We start from the raw sequence: 19,087 nt of genomic DNA, 5'->3' as shown, positions 1-19,087 counted from the left end.
AATCAGTGCTGAACACTTTGTCTACAGTACCAACCTGTGGTGGTATTGTGTTCCCCAAAATATTGTGCATGCTAATAAACTTATCTGGGGTCAGAGAACAGAACAGCCACTAGATATAGAGGCCAGAAAATGGTGGCACTCACACCTTTAATTCTATCAGCTAAGGAATTGGCAAGGTGAGGTGGCTGTGGTTTGTTCTGCTTCTCTGATCTTCCAGCGTTCACTCCAATACCTGGCTTCAGGTTTGTTTTTACTACTAAGACCTTCTAAGATTCATGCTACACCAACATTCCAAGGTTGTGCCTGCTAGTGTAATAGTGGCATTATTGGGTGTGACCAACTGTTCTTTTGATTGGATTTGAGGCCTCCCTCCCTCCACAGGGAGAATTCCTGACTGATACTGTAAATATGATCAAACACCACACTAAGGAAGTCATATAGACCCCCAAAGAGAACTAATGGCTAGTGTTTTGCTAAATGGTCAGGTTGTCAAACTCCTCTCTAAGATATTTATATTTATATTGATAGATTTTTGTTACCTCACCTTTAGTCAGAGAAGCTTCTTATTGCTATTGGTAGTGGTTAATACAGAGAGTCATAACTGTTCAAAGTCCTGAGACTATGTGACGAGTGCTCAGCCATTGAAGGGACATCTATATTAGCCTTCCCACACACCTTGCTGGTCAGCAAATGGCAGTGAAAAGAGAACAAGAGCTGAAGAATGAGGAGAAATGCTAAGAAAAGACAGCCTTTGGACATGGCATGGCTGCTACACACAAACTCACAGCAGCTGTGATTGCCTGCACAACACCTGAACAAAATCAAGCCAATTAAAATTTCAAACATGGTTGGGGAAGAGGCCATAGAAGCCCCACCCCTAACTGAGGAGCTATTGGCATTTGGGTGTTGCAATAGGGAGATTCACTTTTCTTTGGTGGTAGCTAGTTTTAGATTGTTTGTGCCTCAGTGACAACCACACACCCATGTAAAAATGAGCACTAATGAGGGTATGAAGTCAGAAGGGATATATGTTGGGAGCATCAGTTAGAAACTAGAGTGAAGGATGGGGGTGTAGACATGATCAAAGTACATTTTATACCTGTACAAAATTTTCAAAGAGTAAATTTCAAAAAGAAGCCTACAGCATTCTAAACTTACATGAGGCTAAGTGAATACAAATGTTCCCATTGGACTACTTTTTCAGAATTGTTTAAATTTTAAGAACTAAGTCTTGTTAAAACATAGTTTGTATTTTGTCATGAAGCCAACCTGAAAGCTGAGAGGACAAATTATGTCACTTATGTTCTTTGTCATTTGCTTGAATCACACATAACTTTTCTGACAGCCTACACTCTGCATTGATCTGTGCAGATCCTTTAGTGGGATGGAAGATATGGCACCTGAGCAGTTGTGACTCACATTCTTGCTCACAGCAGTAGGCTGGTGTGTCTAAGCAGGGGTGGAAATGGGAGATCTTGGTCACCTACCAGAAAGATCAGCTAGCTGGGTTCCTGAGTGTGTTCAGCCCAAAAGTCTGCACCTTGCCACATTCTAGACAGCTCACCACTTATATAAATATGAGAAGGAAAGTTTCTTTGGCTGGTAGTCTTTAAGGTTCTATTTCTTTTTGTCCTAGTTAAAAGGAACAAAATTTCAGACTTACATATACAAGAATATAAAGTTTTAGAGCATATAATGGCTACAGATCACACTTATTTCAAAGACTATTGCAAAAGCTATTTACTGAGAATGGGATGGAGACTCCAGTTGTCTTGAATGCCTGTTCTGCCATGTACCAGCTCTGAAATGTCTCTGTGCTTCTCTTTCTCCATCTACAAAATGAGATAATGGCAGCAAATCCCTCAAAAGGGTTACTGTAATGACTGAACAAGTTTATATATGAAGTATTTCATTCCTCCAAAGTAACAAACCTTTTGTACACTCAGCTTCACCATCATCTTTAATTTTATTATTATTTTAATGCTTCTGATCTCTCTTGTCTCCCAATCCCTGGCCCCATTTTCTCATTTATTCTGTGTAGGTTAGTTTTATGTCAACTTTATATAAACTATTGTCATTTTGGAAAAGGTAACCTTAACTGAGAAAATCACCCTATCAGATTGGCTTCTGGGTAAGTTGATGGTGCATTTCCTTGATTGATGAATGATGTGGGAGGGTCCAGTTCACTGTCAGCAGTGCTATCTCTGGGCTGGTGGTTCTGTGTACTATATCAAAAAAATGAAATTAAATTTAAAAAAGCTTGTCAAGTAAGTCACGGGGAGAAAATAAGCAGAAAGTATTTCTCTATGGCTTATGAATCAGTTCCTGTCTCCAGGATCCTGCCTTAAGTTCCTGCCCTGGCTTTCCTTGGTGGCATACTATGGTATGAAACTGTAAGGTGGAATAAACTCCTTTCTCTCCTAGTTGCTTTTGGCTATGATGTTTAATCACACCAGTAGAAATCCTAACTATGACAGAAATCGATACCAGGAGTATGGTATTTCTGTGACAGCTCTGACAGTGTTTTGGGGAGGATTACAGAAGGATTTTGGAACTTTATTCTTGATAAGCCACTGAGTGTTCAGAGCTTAATGAGCTATTATAGGAACTTAGAACATAGTGCTAAGAGCCTTACAGACAGTGTAAGTTGGCTTATGAAGTTTCAGAGGTATGTTTTAAAAGTCTATTAATGACTGTGTTGGGGCTGTCCAATATTCTGAATTAAGAACTACTGAAGACAACTCTTTGCTTTGTTGGGACAATTGTAGAGCCTTCTGGTGTGGGACAGAAGGAAACCAATAAAAAGGGACCATTGTCTTCAAGATTCTAATTCTCTCCATGCTTACTCTTGATTTCTTGGAATCCTTTCTTACATGTCATGTCATCTTTAAATCCAAACTTTCCATTTTGATAAAAAATAAGTTTTTCCAATAGCAATCTCTGAAGTCTCCAGAAGGAAGATGGGGCCCCAACAACAACAACTCTACCCAATCCATAATGATGCTATAGTAATCATCATCATACTACACTTCTTGCTAGAATTTCAGACAATCTTACCCATTACTCTGAGACTTGCTGCAGAATCTACAGTTAGTCTAACTGAGATTTAACTATATGAGCTTTTTTACAGAACCCAACAGAGATACCATCACCCCCTAAACAGCAGGAAACAATTCTAAGAAAACAACGCCCCTTCTCCCTAAGGTTTCATATTTCTCAGGGTTATGGATGATGGTTATAGGGTTGGGGGTGGAAGAAAATATTAGACTAAGTATTCTCCTTAAGAAAAGAAAAAGTGTCTCAAAAAAAAAGAAAAGAAGAAATGAAATAGATAGGTATAAGATATTATGGTAGATTATTGTATATACTAGTAAACAAATCTAGTAAAATAGCAGCCTTAGATAATTTGCACTGTAATTTGCACTGTTACAGATTCTTATATGTTGCTACAAATGTAAACTATTTTTATATTCCTGTTTAAGATCATTTGTATATTGATACAAATACAGAACTATATTTGTTATAATGTACATATATTTCTACTCTTATTTGAAATATTTATATATTGATACAAACGTAAATTTATTTCTGTCATACTGTATGTATGTTCTACTTCTGTTTAGGATATTCTATATATTAATATATATTTAAGATTATTATCATTTTGCATATTGCACTATACATTCCTACATGTTATTAATTATTATTATTAATATCTTGTGTATTGTCACAATTTTGAAGACATCGTTCTTTACCGTACATTTGCTTATAGACTGTTTACCTTGTTTACAGGAAGCCTTAGTGCTTAGGTTATTTAGGTAGATAAGACTTATAGATTTATAGTCACCTATGCTTGTCATCTCTATAGTTATGTTAGTTAGGTTATCCAGATTCACAGATAACATAGGTCAGATGGACAGGTAGTCCTCAAACACTTCGTAGACCTAGAGAATATGGCATTTAAATAACTTAGAATTCGGTTGACATGAGACACAATTGCTCCTGGCGGCACCAATTTGATCCCGAGAGAACGTTGGGCTTCTAAGACATTTCCACTTGGAAGTTTGTCTTCTTGGCACAAAATGGCCTATTGACAAAGAACTGCCCTTGCCTCAACTGCTGACAATATGAGTGCTGTCCTGGACAAGCGGGACACAAGGAAAAGTGACTTCTGAACTCTGCCAAGACAGGGCAAGATGTTTTTTTCAGAATTCCTACTTCTGAAAATGGTCTGTCAGATACTCTAGGCATGTAGCCAATTTGAATGCACCAACAATGCTGAGAAACATTAGGTGACTGTCCAGGATGCCAGCTGTCTCTGTCTACTCTTGCAAGATTCACAAAAGTTGCTTGCATCCATCTTCCATTTCTCAGGTACCATTATATCCCTTCTCAGGTCTTTGATGGGATTGAAGACTACCAGTTATAATTACAACTTAGTATAGGTATAATATCTTAGATAGAACATATTAAGTATTAGATTCAGGTTCTTTAGGATAGAACACGTTTTGAATGATCTTTGTAACATGCCATTTACCTATGCTCTAGACTTCTCTGGATTTTAATTTGTGTTTCTTGCTTGATATTGTTCGCATTGGTTGCAGTTCCATCTTATATAGGTCATTATCCCTCATTACTCCTGGACAATATTTGATAACCATTCCTTTGTATATAGTCTTGCATTAGGCTAGAACCTTCTTATTTATACAAAAAGGGGAGATGTAGTGAGTAGCCATTCCAGCTTTGATCTGGAAGTTCCAACCCCCATTGAGGCTTCAGTAACTGTCACACATACAAGGCAGGGCCAAGAGAGGACCCTGAAGACCTGAGGTCTGGATGTACTGGCTCTCTTGGTTCCTGAACCCTGGACGCTGGAAGTAGACTGAGCAGAGCTTCAGAGAACACCGCCGAACTGTGCTACACCTTTCCTAGACCCTGTAACCAATCCCTTCACTTGTGAATTACCCCACAAAATAAACCTCCCTTTTAACTACATGAAATGGCCTTAATAATTTCACCAACAGACAATGCTGGGAAACTAAAGCTGAGGAGTTAGTGATCATTACCAAGAACCCAGCATTATTGAGGGGAAAATCTTCTGAGAAGTGTTTCTTCAGGGTTATCACCTAGAAGCTGTGGTCCAGAAAGTGCAAAGTTGTGTCAACAAAGCAGAACATCGTAAAGTATAAAAGTTACCCAGGTGGTACTTGTTTTGAAGACTTGGTGGAATCATGGAGAGAAGTTAAGGGTTAGCACCACGTTTCAGGTGCAGTGTTTCTGAGGAGAGCCCAAGAGATGGTATTGGTGAAGGAGCAGTTCAGTTGTAGTGGAGATTCCAGTATTTTGGAGATGCCAGTGGCATGGGATGGCCACCAAGGACAACAACATGTGCGGTGTTGAGTGATCCTAAGCCTCTGAGACAATCTGCATGTGCTATGGATGGCAGAGCTGGAGAGGTGGAGTAGAACAGGCCCTTTGGAAACCAGAAGATCCTGAGTTTCAGAAAGTCTGACATTGGGCTTTACACTATTGGATTTGGGCTTTGCTTTTCTTTGATTTTGATTGTACCCTGATTTTTCCCTCTCAGGATAAAAAAGTAACTTATTTTGATTTTACAGGAGCCCACAGTTGAGAGACTTTGAACTTTTAAAGAGGCTTTGGAGTTTTAGAAAGACTGGATATTTTAGAGAAACTTTGAAATTTAAAAGAGAACTTGGATGTTTTAAAGAGACTGAACTTTTCAAATGTTGAAAATTTTAAACTTTTAAAAGCTGGAATGTGTTATATTGTCTTATAAATATTAACATAACATCTTCTGTACAACAAGAAAGGAAATATTGGCTTAAAAGTGATGTATATGTCAAGTTGACAAGGGGTCAATTATGTTGCCTAGATTTTTGACATCAACTTGACACAGGCTAACATCATCTGGGGAGAAGGAAACTTAATCATGAAAATGCTTCCATAGGATTGGTTTGTAGGCAAGTCTGCAAGGCATTTTCTTGACTAACATTTGATATGGGAAGGCCTATATCATTGTGTATCATGCCGCCCATGAGTCCTGGATGGTAAAAGAAAACAGTCTGGGCAAGACGTGAGAAGTAAGCTGGTAAATAGCACTCCTTCATGACTTCTACTTCAGTTTCTGCCCTGATATCCTGCTCTGGTTTCCCTCAGTGATGGACATAAAAGATAAGGTCAAAGGTGCTTTTCCCAAGGTGCTTTCAGACATGGTGCTTGATCACATCAGTAGAAGCCCTAAAGAAGACACCTTCTCATGTGATTTTTATAAGTTGTCTCACATCCTGTGAGAAAAATCCAGTCATGTAGACACAATCTTTTGATGAATTAAAAGAAGAAAGGGAAGGAAGAAGTGGTGAACATCGTACATGAAGTTATTCCGAGCAAAATATTTATGATTTCTTCAGCTAAGGAAGGTTGCCTACACTCTAGTTTTCAGTCTCTGATCCACTGTACATTTCTGAGAACACATAGTAGGGTCCTTCCCAACAGAGCATTCACAGGACATTTTTCCTGTCTCTGGCTAGAATGCCAGCTTTGCCTACCTTACTACAGGCACTGGGATACCTAGTCACATGCCCACATAATTCATTTCTTTTCTCAGCATTTTATCAGTAAACTAGCCCCTGTGAGAGCTGCCTAATGAGTTGGAATAATGGCATTCCTATCCAGTGGCTCTCCATCTTAGTCAATGTATCTTTGCCTCAGGATTCCTCCCCCTTTTTTGGACTTCCTTCGTGGCTTAACAAAGTGGGCATTTGGGAAGGTGGCTCATGGTTTTCTCCCTTGCAGATCTGACTGAATCAGACTGCGGATGCAGTTCAGTGGAAATATGAGCTTCACATTGATATAGCTCCTCAAATAGTTATTAGTAAAGCTTAATTAAATTTTACAAAAGCTCTATGTATTTATTCCTTACTCCTCTCAAAGATTCAAGGACTGTTAGTAACAAAGCTCTGAGAATTAGCTTATGCTTCTGTATTAGATATGAATAATAACCTCTGCTTTAAAATTCTGTGTCAAAAAGGAATAAAATGCACTAACGAAGATAAGATGATTGACAACCAGATGAAACCCGCAATATGACTGTGTAGCCAGTACCAAAGGCTCTGGAAAGGATGGACTAGATGTCAGGAGCACGTCTGCCACAATGAGAGCTATCACTAACTTTGTGCTTGACATGGACGGTGTGTATTGGACAATGAATGCTGTAGGAGTGAACTGGAACACCCCGGGGCTGCCTCTCAAGTTACTGTTTCCACTATTTTGTGACTTTTAGTAATTTATTAATCAATATACTTCACCATCTTTCCCTCTGTAAAATGAGGAAGACACAAAAATACGTTGTTAAGGAACTTTCCTGTCTGATTTGACCTTTAGAACTCAGTATCATAATTGAGTCATCTAGCTGTTAAACTGATTGACATTCTTTAAAGAGATACATGAAACTTTTTTTCTAAGAACCTCTTCCCTCCTTCTCTTAATTTCCAACTTGGTAACAGCTTTAACTCTAAGAATAGAACATGGCACTGAAATGAGTTATGTATTTCTACATTCATACAGAAGGATTTCTGTGTGGCTTTACTTGCCTGCATGGTTAGATACTTAGCTAGCCCTTTAATTCCAATGTAGCAATTCATCTTTCTTAGCTGTCTATGAAGAGTGTGTATCTAGGTTTTTAATTAGTCAAAATGCACACCATCACAACTGAGCTCTGTTTCTTTTTTCCTTCTGTAAAACCATGTTCATTTTCCTTGCAAGATTATGCATGAAGAATGGTTATTGAAATGAGGGAAAATCACAGAGTTCCTAAAAATAGATACAGGTATGTTTCTTCCTACATGTATTTAATCCGCACAGCAGCAATTCTTCTTCTAGGTATAGACTCAGGCTTGGATCTGATCCTTAGAAGTTCTTGATTTGTGGTTTTCTGTTCATATTATTCTCAGGAAAAATATTCAGAGATACCTGAAGGTTGCAGAATATCTCAAAAGCACAGTATCTCCTTCTCCTGCTGTAACTGCCATTTGCTCACTTCCCAATGAATTCTCCCACCCACCCTCCTCCCACCTACACACTCTTGCATACGATCTGTCTTAGTCATTTGTCACTATCTACTAGAAGCAGCATAGTAGCACCTTGATTGGTGTTTGGCGATTATCTCACAGATTCTGAGTGAGATGCACTTCTTTCTTCCCACAAATTGTTAGGTTGCTTAAGGTCAAGATCACTTCTATCCGAGAGGGGGTGTTTAATAAAGCCTTATCCTAAGAAATAACCTTTTGCTTTACTTTGCTAAGATTTGCTTTAAGATCTCAAATAGAATTACACAGTGCAGAAGAAGGGGCTGCTTAAAGGGTATAGGATGGGTGGGTGAAGAGCCTGTGAGAGAGCTGAAATCCCTGGCAGCAAAATTCTGAAAGAAGGAAGTATCATCCTCAAGAAATTCTCATTATCTCTTACTATCAAGAGCAAAACACAAGAGATATAGGTGGGAATGCATTTAGTGAAGGGTTCTAGTGACTATATTTCAACATTCACTATCCCCAAAAAGCATAGGCAGATGCATATCCAGACACAGATAACCACATGCTTTGTTGTTGTGCTAGCAACTCAGAGTTATGGAAGTATGTATACACAATAGTACCCCAGTGTGTCGGGGGCTAAGCAGCAAATATTCTATTGTTTCTTTTTAAACAAGTACACTTTATAGTTAGACTGGCCTGAAATCATGATCCTTTTGCCTCAGTCACCTACATGGTAGAATTACAGTCACATGTTGCCACACTTGGCTAATAGAAAATATTTTAGAAACAGTTGTAATACTTCCAATCCTCAGTCTGTCTCAATGTGTGGATATAATGAACTAGTGTTACTGATCAGACAATCATGATAACTAGTTTTAAAAAATTATTGTTATTTTACTAAATATTATACTCACTAGATTATTTAAGATATATAAACCTAATATCCTCACATAGATAGGGAAACGGAATTTAAAATTTACTTGTCTATGATATGTCTACATATATTTCTAGAGCTCACAATTATGACAACTAAGAATATATTCTACACTATTTTTATGAAAGAAATGAACATCAAAGTTTTTCTTCATGTTTTCCACAAGACATTTCTTAAACATGTTATTTGAAACTGATGACATTTCTGACCTTATTTTCAAGATGTGGTAGCACAAGTAAAACAATAAATCAATTCCATACATAACTATAAAATATCAGGTTGAGAAAAATGTCATTTCATATGCCTGCCTTAAAGCTTGTACCCAAAGAGCTGAATGGAAGTGGTCCTTTCAGCATACTGGGATTAATATTTTATTTATAGTATTAATAACAGTATCAAGAGGAGACTGTTTCCTAATGTTCTAGTCCCTTTTACAAGTAGTCACAGCACTTATATAGAACCTAGAGAACCTGTATAGTCCCTTCAGGTACTTTAAATCATATCTACTTATAATACCTGATAAAAAATTAGTATTATATAAATGTAGGTTTGATGCTGTATTTTTCAGTAAATAACTATAAGAAAGAAGTCTGTACATATTCATTACAGATGCATCTTTCACACATTTTTTTATCTGTTGTTGGCAGAGTCCAAAGGAGCAAAAACTGTAAATCAAGATAGTCCTTGTGACTGCTGTCATTCAGATGGGGCACTGGTCACTGTGACAACCATGGTTCAGATGAGAACCTGGTCATGGTAACAACTGTGGCTCAGATGGAGATCTGATTACTATCACAACTGTGGCTCAGATGTGGCATTGCCACTATGACAACCATGGTTCATCTGGGAACCTGGTCACTGTAGCAGTTGTGTTCAGATAAGGCACTGGTTGTAGCTATAGTTTTCCTGCCTGGCCCACAGTCAGGACAAATCTCTCTTACCTGCCAGTCCCACAGCCGCTCAGACCCAACCAAGTAAACACAGAGACTTATATTGGTTACAAACTGTATGGCCATGGCAGGCTTCTTGCTAACTGTTCTTATATCTTAAATTAATCCATTTCTATAAATCTATACCTTGCCACGTGGCTCGTGGCTTACCGGCATCTTCACATGCTGTTTGTCATGGCGGCAGCTGGCAGTGACTATGACTCAGCCTTCCACTTCCCAACTTTATTCTCCTCCTTGTCTCGCCTATACTTCCTCCTGCCTGACTACTGGCCAATCAGTGTTTTATTTACTAACCAATCAGAGCAACACATTTGCCATACAGACCATCCCACAGCAACTGGTCATTGTGACAACCATGGCTCAGAGGGGCCCTAGTCACTGCGACAACTGTGGTTCAGACAGGGCACTGGTTACTCCTACAACTGTGGTTCAGACAGGGCACTGGTTACTGCTACAACTGTGGTTCAGATGGGGCACTGGTTACTGCTACATCTGTGGTTCAAATGGGACATTGGTCTCTGTGACAACCGTGTCTTAGATGCGGCTCTAGTCACTGTAATAACCATGGCTCAGGTGGAACACCAGCCTTTAAATGATTTAGGATTTCATCTCAACTTCCACTTCCCTCAGTCCCAACCTGGCTGTCTGTTTAATGAGATTCCACTGAGGAAGGCATCCATTTGTGTCCTATATGGTTACAAAATCAGCACAAGGCACATGCTTTCTTAGTGAGGATCCTAGAGTCCTCTCATCCTCTTTTATTTGTCATTTTGTTGTATTCTCTGTGTTGGAAAATGAAAACTAAAAGAATCTGTCATTAAAATGTCCTGAGTGATTTCATCTAAAAACATAACAAAAAATGGTGGAAAAAAATTCTACGGAGTATTATGTATCTGACTTAGTAACACATTGCATAGAGAAAATAAATGAAATATCCCTCATACATCATTTACTGTACCCTCCTTCTGGGTGTATGTAAACATATGTCACCAAAAATGATACTATGCCCCCTTTGCAGAGAGATGGATCAATTCAGTTTTTATTTATCTTTATGGTCACACATTCATCTATGAGAATGAGATAACAATTGGCCTTCGTATTATACTTTTAATTGCTGTGACCATGGAAACTTATAGATGGAAGGGTTTCTTTGGGCTCACAATTCCAGAGGAAGAGTCTATAATGGAGGGAAAGACATGGCTTTGGGGGAACCAGAGCAGGAGGCCGAGAAATCACATATTTAAATAACTGAAGACAAAGATAAAACTGTAAATGGGAAATAGCCACAAACCCTTCAAGTCTACCCTTAGTGGCATATTTCCTCCAGTAAATTGATACCTCCAAGTTTCCACAGCCTCCCAAGTAGCACCAACAACCAGGGACCAAGTGCTCAAAAACCTGAGCTAAAGGGGGGTGCTCTCATTACACTCCATCCTTTAAAGTTTCTTCTCAGTGAGTAATCTTTCATTTTAAATGATTACACACTTGGGCTGATAAGATGGCTCAGTAAATAAAGGAGCTTGTCACCAAGCCAGTTAGCCTGAATTATATCACTGCGATACACATGGTAGAAGTAAAGAGCTGAGTTATGGGAGAAAAATCATACTCTGATCTCCATACGTGGGTGCCAAACACACATACATGCACATATATACACACAAGTGCACACATGCATATGCATGCACATACCTACCACACACATACATTCACATACACATATGTGTATACATACATAAATGAATGCTATAAAAATGAAATTATTATTATGCCCTCATTCTCAAAAGCTTGTCAAATGCAAAAAAAGAAAGAACAATAAAAGGCTATATGAAATAAATAGATTAACTTCTAAAAACTTGTTGAGTTATCTAAAATTAAATCTCAGATTGCTTCAATGGAAATGAAAAAATTCAGAGAATAAAGAGAGACAATAAAGACTTCTTTGGATACATGGAGAGTGCAAATAAGAAATGGACTTGAAACAAATATGCATTTCTCATGGAAGTCAAGTACTAGGAATATGACAGATGTATGATTCATTTATAAAATATTGTTAACCTCAGTTTTGTAGAATATAGGTCCCTGCTCTCAGCAGTCAGCACTTGTAGTGGACAGGTAGGTTGGGAAAGTCTACCTTGACACAGTACTTTGAAACCCACAAACTTGTGTATCTTATTTCATCCTCATGGCAATAATGTGAAATGAAATTCAGCTCTTCTCTTAACTTTAGAGAAGTTAGAAGGCCAAGCCTTTTAAACCTGAAGCTAGAGCTTATTCTGGCTGCTTCTTTGTGATGATGAGAGCAGTTATGATGAAGTTAACACATTGAGTTCTTGTTTTGGACAGGACACCATTCTGGGCACATCAATTTATTCAGAAAAGCAATGTCATAATCCCCAGTAACTTCACTGAGTTTACAAATATGCAGCTCTCTTTGACACTGTATGATTATCACCTTCATGGCTCTGGAATCCAGAGAATTTATGCTAGGTTCTGTGAAATGCTAGACAGAAGCATGAAGAAGCAGATGGCCACCCTCAGGCCTAGAAAGGAGAAAATGGATTCTGACTTAGGAGAAAAATAACTATTATTTCATGTAATAAAAAGGCAAATATTGTTTCCCTGACTCAAAAACATTCCAAACAAAGTAAACCTAGAGTTTCTTTCATCGTTTCCAATTTGGTGCTAATGGAAAGTACATGTGTCTTTTAGCTTTGATCTATCACATGGTCTTGTCATACTGTGTCACCTTAAAGCATTTGGTTTAAGTGATCATGGACTAAACCTTTAAAAAAATCTGTGAGGCAAACCAACAACAAAGAATTCTCATTATAAGTTGATCCTGAGTATTTAGAGATTTGTTACGGTATTGGGAAAATGACTAAAACAGTGACTATCAAAATGGAATTCTAGGCTGAGATCTTTTCATTTATTACACTGAAAACCTAGAAAACAAATATCAAAAGTGATTGAAGGTAGTCAATAATCAGACCAAAATATGGTGTAGAAGCAGAGGACCTCCATGATTGCATTTCAAGACTAATTATTTTTTGTCCATAAGGCACATTCCACTGAAAATCAGACTGCAGTCTTAATTATAAGAGTGACAGTTGAAAGGGAATATAGCACAGCTCTTCAGTGTCTCATTTATACCCAACAAAGCTTCAGAAGAAAAGGTGACATCATAAGACCTAGTATAAGGATAGATGGTTAGGGAACCTAGAAAGGTTGAAAGGAGTTTTCCTGGACCCACTAAGGTAAGCAACCTTCTTTTCCCTGCCAGAGAAACAGGAGCTTTTGTTCTATAAAGACCTTGGTGGAGAAGCTTAACATTCTCCTCACAATCATCACTTGATTCTGCCTGGTCTTCACAGGCTATAGCAAAGCTCTAACTTGCACATATACTCAAATAACTTTAAAACCCAGCCCATGCTCATCAGCAAGGTGACCTGTTGTAATGTTCCTGCTTGTGAAGTTGCCAATTTTCTTCTTCAGTTTTTCTGTTCCTCTTCCTTTCTGTGGCATTAAGTAGTGGATTCTTACTATAAGCAATGAGATTTTTTTCTTTTAGATTTTAGGTCTTTATGCAACTTAGTAAGAATACAACCATGCTGGAAGGAAAATTATCTATGCTAAATCTAAACCTAACTTTAACCCTAAAAAATCAACAGGAATCAGAATCAGACAGTTGGTTAAAGGAGTTCTGAATATTCCAAATCATCTTTGAAATATACTGAAAATTAGAAACATCAGTATGGTTGCTGTGGATATCACTCTGTATAAATAAACACTGATTGGCCAGTAGCCAGACAGGAAGTATAGGTGGGACTAACAGAGAGGAGAATGGAAGGAACAGGAAGGCAGAGGGGGAGACTGCTATAACCGCTGCCAGGACAAGGAAGATGTAAGGTACCAATAAGCCACGAGCCATGTGGCAAAGTATAGATTAATAGAAATGGGCTAAATATAAGAGTAAGAGCTAGACAATGATAGGCCTGAGCTAATGGCCAAGCAGTTTAAATAATATAAGCGTCTGTATGTTTATTTTATAAGTGAGCTCTGGGTTGGCGGACCTTGGCGGGAGCTGGAGAGAAATTCTCCAGCTACACATGGTAAACTTTATTTTAAAAAGGTCTCAAAATACAGGTGTATGAGTATGTGTACATGTAACGTATATCATACACATCCCTTATACATTCTGCCTTTGTTAGGGTTCCTATTGCTGTGATAAAAACACTGTGATCAAAAGCAACTTGGGGAGGAAAGGTTTATTTCAGCATTTAGATATACATCAAAGTCCATTACTGAGGGATGTCAGGGAAAACATCCTGAGGCAGGAACCTGGAGGCAAAAACTGATAAAGAGGTCACAGAGGAAAGCTGCTTATTGGCTTGCTCCATATGGCTTACTCAACCTGCTTTTTTATGTACCCCAGGACCACCTACAATGGTCTAGACTTTCCACATCAATAACTAAATCCCATAGATTTGCCCACAGGCCAATCAGATTCAGGTATTTTCTCAATAGAGGCCCCCTCTTCCCAAATGACTCTAGTCTGTGTCAAGTTGACAAAAAACTAGACAGTAAGTAGATCCATTTTCAATTTGACACACAAACATACCACTTTTAAACCATAACCTTTTCCTTCCTGTTCATCCTCAAGATCTCCTATTTGTATTAATATTGCAACATAAACATTTCAACTTTTAAAAGTTCCAGTCTTTAAAATTCTAACACTATAAATCCAGTCTTTTTCAATTATACAGACTCTCAAAGTTCAAAGCATCTCTAAAATATCCAAAGTCTCTCTGAAACTTCCAAGTCTCTCCGAAGTTCTGAAATCTCTTTATAATTTCAAAGTATCTCAATTGTGCACCTCTAAAAACAAAACAAAACAAACAAAAACACGTTACATATTTTTTACTCAAGAGAGAAGAATCAGAGAATAGTCACAATAAAATCAAAGTAAGACTGAAGTCCGCAGTATAAAGCAGAAAGTATAATATCAGCTTTCTGGGATTCTCTAGGATCTAAAGGACTTGGTTGCAGCACTTCTGTGGCTCCACACTTCACAGACATGGAGCTTGTCTTATAGACTCCGGTTGGTTTCACTCCATAGCCACTGCTGTCCTTGGTGGTTGTTCCATGGTACTGGCATCTAAAAATGCTTGGGTCTCTGCTGTAAGTGGGCAGCACATTCACAAGTAGCCATTCTAGGACTGTCTTCAGCATCAGCTGACCAGAACCATGGATTCTTTGACTTTTTCCCTTTTATTTTCTTTCTTTCTTCCTTTGGGGGGGGGATTTTTTAAAATCATTTTTGAGGCAGGGTCTATGTAGCTCCAGACGTCCTGGAACTCACTGTATACATCAGATTGCCCTTGAACTCACAGAGATGTATCTACCTCTGCCTCCCAGATGCTGGGATTAAAGACATTTGGTACCACACCTGACTAGACTCTTCATTTAAAAATAGCACATGAATGGCCCCAGTAGAGTCTTTGTTGTCTAAGTTTCTCTCACTATTCTTTCTCAAGCTCCCACAGAACAGTCCACTGAGCACTGAGCATTCAATGGCTTTTCCAGTCCAAAGTTCAAATTGCCATCATAATCCTCCCCAAAACACATGAGCAGGTCTGTCACAGCAATACCCAGCTCTTATTTCTGTCTTACTTGTGGTTTCTATTGCTGTCATAAAAAGACCATGAGCTGAAGCAACTTGGGGAGAAAAAGATTTTAGCTTACAGCTCCCCATCACAGTCCAACACTGGGGGAAATCAAGAAAGTAACTAAAATGGGTCAGGAACCAGAGGCAGGGGCTGATGCAGAGGCCATGGAGGAGAGCTGCTTCCTAGCTTGTTCTTCATGGTTGTTAGCTCAGCCTCCTTTCTTATAGACCTTAGGACACCTACCCTGGAGTGGCAACACCGCAATGTGAGAGGCCTGGGCTCTCCCATATCAAATACTAATCAAGAAAATGCTCCAAAGTCTTGCCCTTGCACCAGTTTGGTGGGAGCATTTTCTAAATTGATGTCCTGTCTTCCCAAATTACTCTAGTCTTCATCATGAGGGTGATGTAAAACTAACTAGCACACACGCACACACACACACACACACACACACACGCGCACACACACACACACACACACACACACACACACACACACGCACACACACACACATCTCTGGAGTTGAGGGTGTGGATTCTCTGAAACCATACAAATAGAGCCAAAGCACAGTCTTCCCCTATCTTGCTGTGGGATGATCTGTATGTCAAGTGTATTGCTGACTGGTCAATAAATAAATCACTGATTGGCCAGTGGCCAGGCAGGAAGTATAGGAGGGACAAGGAGGAGAATAAAGTTGGGAAGTGGAAGGCTGAGTCAGAGAGACACTGCCAGCCACCACGATGACAAACAGCATGTGAAGATGCCGGTAAGCCACGAGCCATGTGGCAAGGTATAGATTAATGGAAATGGATTAATTTAAGCTGTAAGAACAGTTAGCAAGAAGCCTGCCACGGCCATACAGTTTGTAACCAATATAAGTCTCTGTGTTTACTTGGTTGGGTCTGAGCGGCTGTGGGACTGGCAGGTGAGAGAGATTTGTCCTGACTGTGGGCCAGGCAGGGAAACTCTAGCTATACTATCTCAGTGCTGGCAGAGTTTCTCTGCCTGCTTCTTGCAGTGTAGATTTCTTCAGAAGGGCCCTAGATCCTAGGCTTAGACCAACAGTGTTATAGGTGGAATTTTTGTCAAGAATTATTTATCAAAAAATGATTGGCATTATTGAAGTGCACTAGAAATAGTAAATGTGAAGTATTCTGAGGCATTGCCACATGCACTCTAATAATTATTTTACTCATCTTCTGGGATAAGAGATAAAGAGGGCCAATAGGTCATTATTTCTAGGTTCCTCTGAAGACACTTCTGAAGGGGATACACAGTTGGATTAGCAGACAGTGTGGCTAGCCAGCACAGAACCATTAAGGGCAAATGAGTCCATAATGTCCTCTGGACTCTGGAGCTGTGGCATCTACTCATCCTTTCCTGCCCTGTGACATAAGAGTCCTTGATTCTAGGGTTTTCCTGCCCACGATTGGGTCCCAGTTTCTTGGTGGTTAGGCCTCATGCTGGAAGTTACACAATCAGCTTCCACAATGTTGTTTTGTGAACCACTCAGTGCTCTCCTGGTGCTTGACTTTCAGACATCGTATCCTAAGACTTCTCAGCATCCGTATTTACATCAGCCGATGCCCACAGTAAATCCTTCCATCATATATCTACATATATTCCAGTGGTTTATTTTCTCCAAAGAGCTTTAAGACATATTCTCTAATTCAATTTATTAAGAAAGCAGTGTGAAAAGGATGGCTATGCATTTCAGTTTGCCCAGTACAGCCCCAAACCCTGGAGTAATTCTAAAGAGCTCTGCATTATACTTCTGAAAGTGTCCTGGTCCAATCAATTATTGATTATTCAATTGAGAACAATCTGAAGAAAGACTGCTGAAGGTTTATTTCTTCAGCACACCAAATTGGTCAATCGAATTCTGAGCCTCAGATTTTTTTTTCTTTTGCAAAACAGAAACAACCAGGGAAATAAAATCTGTATCAGAGGGTGGTAAGAACTCCATATATTGATTAACTGGCTATTGAAACTAGTGCTTCACAAGAAAGTAAATATAAACTGTTATTTCAGTCACTTTTGGATGCTTTCCTGATTTAAAACAGCCTAAGAGACTATCTTCCCTCCCCAAAGTGGAATGACTCCCCCACCACATGCCCCTGCTGTCCTCACCAGCCCTCCTCCCAGTGGATCCATAGTTGAGCCTTTTTCCTGTCAGAGGTGCAACTCTGTGTCTCCTCTTCCAGACCTAGCTTTAAACATGCCACCTTTAAAAGAAAATCCATCATTGCCCCCTAATTTAAAACTAAATTTTGAAAATAGCTTATGGTTAGAATTCACAGTAGTCACATCCGTCACTCCGGGATTGCCAAGAAGAAGAGTGCTGGAACTTTTCCTAATCTGTCTTCTGTTCCTCTGTGAGTGGGTGTTCACACTCACATAGCCTGCATCTTGGCCAGAAAGGTTTACCTCTGGAGGGGAGGTTAGATGGGAGAGCAGACAAATTGTAGCTGGGAGCAGATGCCAGCGTGGAGGTCGCGTGATGGTCCTGCGGTATCAGAGTTCCTGCTGAGAGGGAGATGGCAGTGGAGAGAATGCTTTAATTGTCCCCAACACTGTCGTGTTCATGGAGAACAGAAAACTATTATTTAAACAGATGGCAAGCCTGTCCATCCATAACCAGGCATTTAATGAGATAACGCAGAACAGGCAGGGTTGTAGGTGTGTGAGTCCAGACCATTTTGGAAGACGTCAACTTAATTGCATTTCTATTTTTGTGAAATCTGTTCCCAGATGCCCACCTTGCCCTCTATTCTACCTTCCATCTTTACCTTTTTTTTTTTGGTCTCTCCTGCCTTTCTGGTTTGGGAGTCATAATTAGGTGGACATTTCCTTCCGGGCTTCCACTGCCATTTTTCTCAATTGGAAATGAAACAGGGAAAGCTCTAGGAAGCTAAAGCCAGAGGGCTCAGGTGAAGATTGCTACCCAGCTCTCTGTGCACATTTCCTCTTCCAGAAACTTGAAATTGTAACCTCTTTTTCACAGAACTTTTTAAAAGTTTGAAAAATGTCGTGTATAAAAAGGAAAGTTCAAGTACAGAGCCAAACCCTTAGTAGGTGTTTCTTATGCCTTGAATGAGAAGTATTCTTCCAGGGCCCCTCCCTGCACTGTTCCCTAGCTGCTGGTGCTATCTGGGGAGGCTGTGCATCCATTAGCAGGTAGAAACCAGACAAAGTTCACCTCTATGGTTGGACATTTGACTGTTACAGCATGGCACTGGACCTGCTGTTATTTTCTGTTTCCTGACCCATACCACGTCAACAAACTACTGTCCAAGTCCTTTCTGCATTACTGAGCTGCTGCACAATGCTTTGTCTGCCATCGAGGACTGAAGTTCTAAAGTCATGAGACAGAATAAACCCTGCCTCCCTCAAGATTTTCTGTCAGCTGTTTTTATAGTACAACAGGAAAGTCTTTGCTACAGTCCTTAATAATAAAAAACAAAAAGCAGAAAAGGCTTCTCTTTTTAT

This window comes from Peromyscus eremicus, chromosome 5 (assembly GCF_949786415.1).
Source record: "Peromyscus eremicus chromosome 5, PerEre_H2_v1, whole genome shotgun sequence".
Lineage (NCBI taxonomy): Eukaryota > Metazoa > Chordata > Mammalia > Rodentia > Cricetidae > Peromyscus > Peromyscus eremicus.
The sequence above is the reverse complement of the archived record's forward strand: the minus strand, read 5'-3'. Positions refer to the sequence as shown.